Consider the following 7,658-nt stretch of genomic DNA (forward strand, 5'->3'; position numbering starts at 1 on the left):
ACAGGTAACAAAGACACTGGTAACCTGCTAACAAAGAACAGGCCATTTTAGTAACGCTCAAAACTGTCAACTGTAGCTCAAACAGTAAAGAATCTGTCTGCGATGCAGGAGACCAGGGTTCGATCCCTGGGTTGGGAAGTTCCTCTGGAGACGTGAATGACAATCCACTCCAGTATTCTTGTCTGGAGAATTCCGTGGACAGAGAAGCCTGGTGGGCTACAGTCTGTGGGGTCACAAAGAGTTGGACATGACTGAGCAACTAACACACATACACAAACACACAAAATCATCAACGTAGTTGTGACATCAGGCAGTTAACACCGTACAAATCCAGTTCAAGCGAGGACAAATGCTGACTTTGCTCTTTGTATTTCCACATCTTTCAAATTGACCTTTTCAGTTTTATTATAAGTAACAACATTTGTTTCATTACGTGTTTATTTTTAAAATATTTGTCTTTCTTTCTTTATTTGTCTGCACTGGCTCTTAGTTGCAGCATGCAGGATCTTCTATCTTGATTGCACCTTGCAAACTCTTGGTTATGGCATGTGGAGTCTAGTTCCCTGACCAGGGATCAAACTCCGGCCCCCTGCATTGGGAGTGCAGAATCTTAACCACTTAACAACAGGGAAGACCCTCATTACATATTTAGTTTCTTTATCAAAAGTCCAGATGATGTCTCATTCATAGAATAAACAGCCTTCTTTCAAGAATCACTGGTACTTCATTGCCTTTATAGGATTTATTTTTGTATATATATTTTTTAAAAAAGCAATTCTCGCAGGGCTATTAGGGCCCATCCCAGCCCCCTTGATGTCATTCTGGCTAAGAAGAATGCCAAGGAGTTGCTGGAAGAGCTATCCTTTCCTGATGAAAGGGGCAGCTGTGGCTGGTACCTCCTTTCCTCTCTTCTTCCTTTCTAAAAGGCAGGGAGACTTTATGTCTGGAGCCTGAGGCACCTTGCTGCCCAGGGGAGAAGCTGAGGGGACTGCAGAGAGCAGGTCCTGCTATCACTGAGCTGGTGAACGAACAGGGGAGGACCACTCACCTCAGATTTCTTGTTCTGTGAGAAAATGAAACCTTTATTCATCTAACTCTTGTTAGTCCTTACTTGGGAGCTGGTTTTCTCTTTATGTGCAACCAAAATAATTGCTAATTTATTTAGAGTCCCATCTGGGTGTCACAGCAGTGAGACTGCAAATAGGCAGTAGATGCAGATCCAGGCAGGCAGGGCGTTGGGGCCTGGAAGCTGAGTATCAAGTTGAGTTGCCCCAGGACGGAAGCTCAAGGGCGTCAGCAGCGTAGGAAGCAGAACTTCTCTGAGGAACTGGAACCCTGATGTGTTATCAAGCCAGGGCTTCAGGGTAAAAAAAAGACAGGAACACGCATGTGGGCCTAAACACAGGGGTGAGGTGCTAGAGTTAGAACAAAGGGAAAACTCACTACACGATACGATTCTGAATTCTAGTTCTCTTTAAGTTCTTTAGGACTTAGAGGAAGGCTGGCTGTAGATATTCAACTCTGGATGACTGGAAGAAGGTAGGAGTTGACTGTTCCGTTCATTAGTCAGCATCTAGTTCAGGGCCCAGGATCTGATAATGCCCAATGAATTGTTTGTGGAATTCTTAACTGCATTGTAATAATCATGGGTTAGCCGTCTTCTTTAAACAGTTCTAGTTTCTAAAACTGTGTTTTGGACACTGTTGGTATTCAAGGATAAGGAGGGTTACTATGACATTTGTTACCACACTGATTTTAGAGTTATTTTGTGGTCAGGACTCATTTGGTTGTAAGTGACAGGAACTCGGGGGGTCAGCGGGGGAAGTGAACTGATGGTTTTTATAACTGACTGACATACAAATACAGTTTAGGAACAACTGGATCCAAAAATTAAAATAATGTCATTCATTCTGTCTTCCCATTCTGCTTCCTTCTATAGTGATTTCATTCTCATGGAGGCTCCAATAGAGGCACCTCAAGACTCTATCATGCCAATGGTGGGGGATGGTGGGATTTTTTTCTTACAACTCTGGCACAAGAATCCTCCTGGGGGGGATTCTGATTGAACTGACTTGGTTCGTGGGCTTGTAGTTGAACTGATGAGTCTGATTCTAAGGGGCAGAGGCTGAAATGCTCAGCTTGGGCAGGCCCAGGTCTCAAGTCTATTCTTCCAGTACACAGGGCGGTGAGCAGACAGGTCATGAACTCACTCGTCCTGCCTTTTCATTATGAATTGTGCATTGCCTCCGGCTATTTCCTTCACCTTGTTTTCAGATTTTTATTGTTTTATAGTTAACATAGAATAGGGATGTCCCTGGCAGTCCAGTGGTTAAGACTCTACATTCCCCTTGTAGGGGGCACGGATTCAATCCCTTGTTGGGGAACTAAGATTCTGCATGCCACACACGAGGCCAAACAAAACAAACAAACAAAAAACCCAATACAGTAAACTATTTAAAGGATGCAGTCTGATGTTTTAATGTGTATGCACCTATGAAGCCATCACCACAATCAAGATAAGAAACATTAAGCTGACATGTCTTCTCAGTCTCCTCCAATCTGTTTTTTTACGACATTGACATATTTTTAACTTTTATTTTTGAGTTAACTTTAGACTTACAGTTAAAAGTCTACATTTTCAGACTTTTAAAAATGTAGTTGAACAAATGTCCATATATCCCTTGCCCCTCTTTGTCTCCTAATGTTAACATATTTGCATGACCATGGTATAAGTAATTAAAACCATGAAGTTAACATGGGTATTAACTGTTAACTAAAGATCTCTATTCAAATGTCACCATTCTAAAGAAGAATAAAGAAAAATAAAAAAAAAAAACAAGAAAGAAATAAAAACAAAAAAAATAAATAAATAAAAACAAAAAAAGGAAAAAAAAATAAAAAAAATAAAAAAAACCCCACAAATCAAATGTCACCATTCTTCCCACAACTGCTCTCTTTTTGTCCTGGGATCCCGCATTGCTTCCAGTCTGCCTTCTCTAACCATTCCTCAGTCTTCCCTTATAACCGTGACTTTTGACAAGTACAGTAGAGTTATTGTGGATGTCGTCTCTCGTTGAGTTTGTCTGATGTTTTCTCTTTGGGGCAAGACGAACAGAATGAGCCTGTGCCCTTATCAGTGGACTGCAGCCAACATGCTGCTGTCTCATTCCTGTGATGTTAATTTTGATCACTTGGTTAATGAGGCCCACTAGAGTTCTCCACTGTAAATTGACTTTCAGACTGGGAAAAATACCCTGTTTCTTATCATATTTCCACTTTAATTTTAGCAGACATTGAGGATTTTTGCCTGTAGCAATTATTCCAGTGGTTGTTTGCCAAAAGGTGATTTTCTGTTTCCATTATTTCTTCTCCATTTATGAATTGGAATTCTCCTGTATTGAAGAGCTATTGCTTCTGTCCTTTTTATTTAATTACTCACATATTCATTTTTATCAGTATGGATATATCCAAAATATACAAAGAACTCACACAACTCAATATTGAAAATAAACAACTTGATTAAAAAATGGGCAGAGGATCTAATTAAACATTTTATTCCAAAGAAGACATACAGATGGCCAACAGGAAAAGATGCTCAACATCACTAATCATCAGAGAAACGCAAATCAAAACAAAAATGAGATACCACCTCACACTTGTCAGAATAGCTATGATAAAAAAGATAACAAATAACAAATATTGGCAAGGATGCAGAGAAAAGGGAACTCTTGTGCTCTGTTGGTAGGAATGTAAACTGTGCAGCCTCTATGGAAAAAAGTATGGAGAATCCTCAAAAATTTAAAAAGAGAACTACCATACGATTTAGCAGTTCCACTCTTGGGTATTATCAGTAGAAAATGAAAGCACTCCTATATTCATTGCAGTAGTATTACAACAGTCAAGACATGCAGGCAGTCTAAGTGCCTATCAATAAATGAATGGATGAAGAAAATATGACACAATTGCCATGTATACTCAGTTATAGAAAAGAATGGAACCTTAACATTTGGAAAAGCATGGTTGAAACTAGAGGATATTAATGCTAAGTGAAATAAGTCAGAGAATGACACCTGCTGTATGGCTTCACTTACACGTGGAATCTAAAAAACCAAAGAAGTGAACAAGCATAGTAAAATAGAAACGGAGAACAAACAGGTAGAAGCCAGAGGGGAGAAGGACAGGGAGAGGAAAGAAATAGGTGAGAGAGACGTATGAGTTACAAACTTCCAGTTGCAAAATAAATGAGCCACAGGTATGAGATGTAAAGTGTGGGGAATAGAGTCAATAACTATGTAAAAAAAGTAAAGTGAAAAATATTTGCTGAGAAAATATTTTGAAAATGAAGTTATAATCATGTTTGAGAAAATTTGAAATATTCTGGAATATTGCAATCAGAACTAGGAATTGTTTCTGTAGGTTATTTTTTTTTGCCTGTGATAACTATGTTGTCAACTGCACATAATTCTTCATAATCTAGGATCACTAGACTTGTAAAGATAACCCCACCAGTCATTTCTGACTTACTTAGTGGAACATTCTTCAGCTGAATCATTTTAAGTTATAGAAAGCTTCCCAGTTTTATGAAACACAGACCCTTGTCTTGTTGGAAATGTCACCACATAAATCACTGTTGGTAATCTGGCCACTGACCTGACACCGTCTACTTTTGTCAGTGCTACAACTGAACGGAGTAAACTTTGTGCATAAGAATTCAGAAGTTGTGAGTGAATACGAAACTTATAACTGCCTAATAACCACTAGAAGCCAGAAGTATTGAACTGTAGTCAAGCAAAATTCTCACCATCCATGTGAGTTTTGTGGTTTTGAATGCTACAAAATTTTTGCTGAAAAGATTATCATTCTAAACGCACAGAGCAGATTATCTTTATAAATGCACAACTCATTTTGGTTGCTATCAAATGGGTACAGGATGAAAAGTATAGAGTCTCTTCAATTGATGCCAGAATCTCTGGTAGAGAAAGAATGTTTTATTATTCATTTTAGGAAAAATAACTTGACCCTGTGAGTAGGGAAGTCAGGAGCTTATCTAATAAGAAATGTCTAAGCTACTTGACACAGGAACGTGGATAGGCTGTTCGGCTCCATTGGGAGAGGAGTCAGAGGAGAGGGTCTGTGAAATGAGGCGGGGCAGTGGTGAACAGTGGCCGTCTGCTGAAGCCGTCACGAGCTGGGCCCCATCTCTGCCAACATTGTCTCACTATAACAAACATCTTTTTGTTTAAGAATAATAGATCTCCCACTGTTCATCGACAGGTGGTAGAGGTTGGGACTTTTGTTTTCAACACAATATAACTGGTAATTTTGACAAGAACGTATCAACTCCATAGCATCTTTAATTCTGTTCTTCCATGGTTCTTCCATGGTTCCTTTATAATATACTCCATGCAGAAAGTTCTTCCCTTGATCCTGGATAACAATGCCAGGAGACCTGATTTCTTTGGTCACTGTTGGGGAACGCAGCAAAGTCCTGAGGCTTCTTTACATTGCAGAATACAGTCTCATTTTAGAAATTAGTCCGTCTAAGCTTCTAACTTCGCTGAAGCCACAGGTACTGCCTCCCCCTCAGGTAAGGAGGTAAGGCCTGCTACAGGAGGGTTGCTGACTCCTGGGGAAGATACAAGGTTGGCCATTTCTGAATTGCTTCTTTTCTGCTCCCCCCACCCCCACACTCCTATTACTTCAGTCCCTCCTGTCTCTAGTTAGGACATTTTTTAAAAAATGGAACTACGTTAAGAAAAAAATTTTTTTTGCCTGCACTGGGTCTTTGTGACTGCACACAGGCTTTCTCTAGCTGCAGCATGCGGGAGCTGCTCCCGAGTCAGTGTACGTGGGCTTCTCATTGGGGTTGCTTCTCTTTTTGCAGAGCAAGGGCTCCAGGCACGTGGGCTTCAGTGGTTGTGATGCATTGGCTTAGTTGCCCTGAGGCCTGTGGGATCTTCCCAAACCTTGTCTCCTGCATTGGAAGGTGAATTCTTAACCACTGGACCACCAGGGAAGCCCCCTGAATGCTTTTTTATTTCCAGATAGAATGACCGCAAAACTGTTCGGTAAGTCCTCTTAGTTCATCGCCCTTGTTCACTGCCGCTGTAATCACGGCACCAGCAGTGGCTGTGCTTTCCCTGAAGTCCTAGATACGAACAACCACAGGTGCCTTATAATTCGGAAAGCCTTACATTCTCTTGACTGTATGATTCTGTGAGGTCAACGTGATGGGAGACAACAGAGGGGTATTTAAACTTGGTAGCTGTTAAAACCCCAAATTGGAGAGTGTTTAGCTTGCTTACAGGGCACCTTCTTGTCACTGAGGCCTCCTCTTTTGTTTCTTGAGACAGAGAATGTCTAAGTCAGGAGTCTGACCTGAGCACCAACGTTTCTCATAAAATTCGTGCTTTATTGCCTCCTTTTTGTATCACCTGTTAATAACTGCAAAAAATTTCTCATCTTTTATCCTTTCCTTATCTCCAATCTCCAAAAGGAGATTGTTGCAAGTATATAAGCATAGACCCAAAGCAGCTGAACTTTCTCCCTCCCCACCTTTTTTTGGGGTAGCTGAGCACTTTATCACCTCAGATTTATTTAAATCTTTTTTAATTGGAGGATAATTGCTTTATAATATTGTGTTGGTTTCTGCCATATATCAACCTGAATCAACCACAGGTATACACATGTTCCCTCCCTCCTGAACCCCACTCCCATTTCCCTCCCCATCCCCCACTTCTAGATTGTCCAGAGCTCTGGGTTGAGCTTCCTGTATCACATAGCAAATTCCCAACTGCCATCCATTTTACATATGGTAATATATAGGTTTCCACGCCATCCTCTTAAGCTGCTCCACCCTCCCCTCCCCCCACTGTGTCCTCAAGTCTGTTCTCTATGTCTGTGTCTCCACTGCTGTCCTGCAAATAGTTTCATCAGTACCATCTTTGTAGATTCCATATGTATGCATTAATATATAACATTTGTCTTTCTCTTTCTCACTTACTTCACCCTATATAATAGGCTCTAGGTTCATCCACCTCATTAGGACTGACACAAAAGCACTTCTTTTATAGCTGAGTAATACTCTATTATATACATGTACCACAACTTCTGTACCCCTTCATCTGTTGATGGACATCCACATTGCTTCCATGTCCTAAGCACCTCAGATTTTTAACCTTATGGATTTTGAGCATGTACTTCTGCATCTGAGAGTTATCTTTCTGAAAGTTATCTTTCTGTCCATCCTTTCCAGGCAAACATTATATTCTGTAACATGCATGTATCACAGTCCACAAACCCCTGTATATCAAGTGGACTGTGATGCTGAGGCTGCCACTGTATTTGTAGGCTCCTGTATCTCCGTGATCATGCTGGTTATAGAAATCTTTGATCAAGTTGGGAATCCATGGGCCTCTAAGCCAGTCTCTTTGTAGAAACAGAAGTAGCCCTTCCTTTTAGGTTCCATAGTTTCCTTCCACTAGGACCTGATTCATCTTTATTTGGGGCTTCTCTTTACTTCTCCCATTCAGCCTCTTCCCTCAAATGTTATTTACCTCAGTGGATTGAGGCTTTTGGAAAACAAAAGCCAGATAAGTCTAGGGAGAAATTACTTCCGATTACATAATTCTTTAGGTAAGGAAGGGAAGGGGGAAAAC

Source organism: Cervus canadensis, chromosome 7 (genome assembly GCF_019320065.1).
Source record: "Cervus canadensis isolate Bull #8, Minnesota chromosome 7, ASM1932006v1, whole genome shotgun sequence".
Classification (NCBI taxonomy): Eukaryota; Metazoa; Chordata; class Mammalia; order Artiodactyla; family Cervidae; genus Cervus; species Cervus canadensis.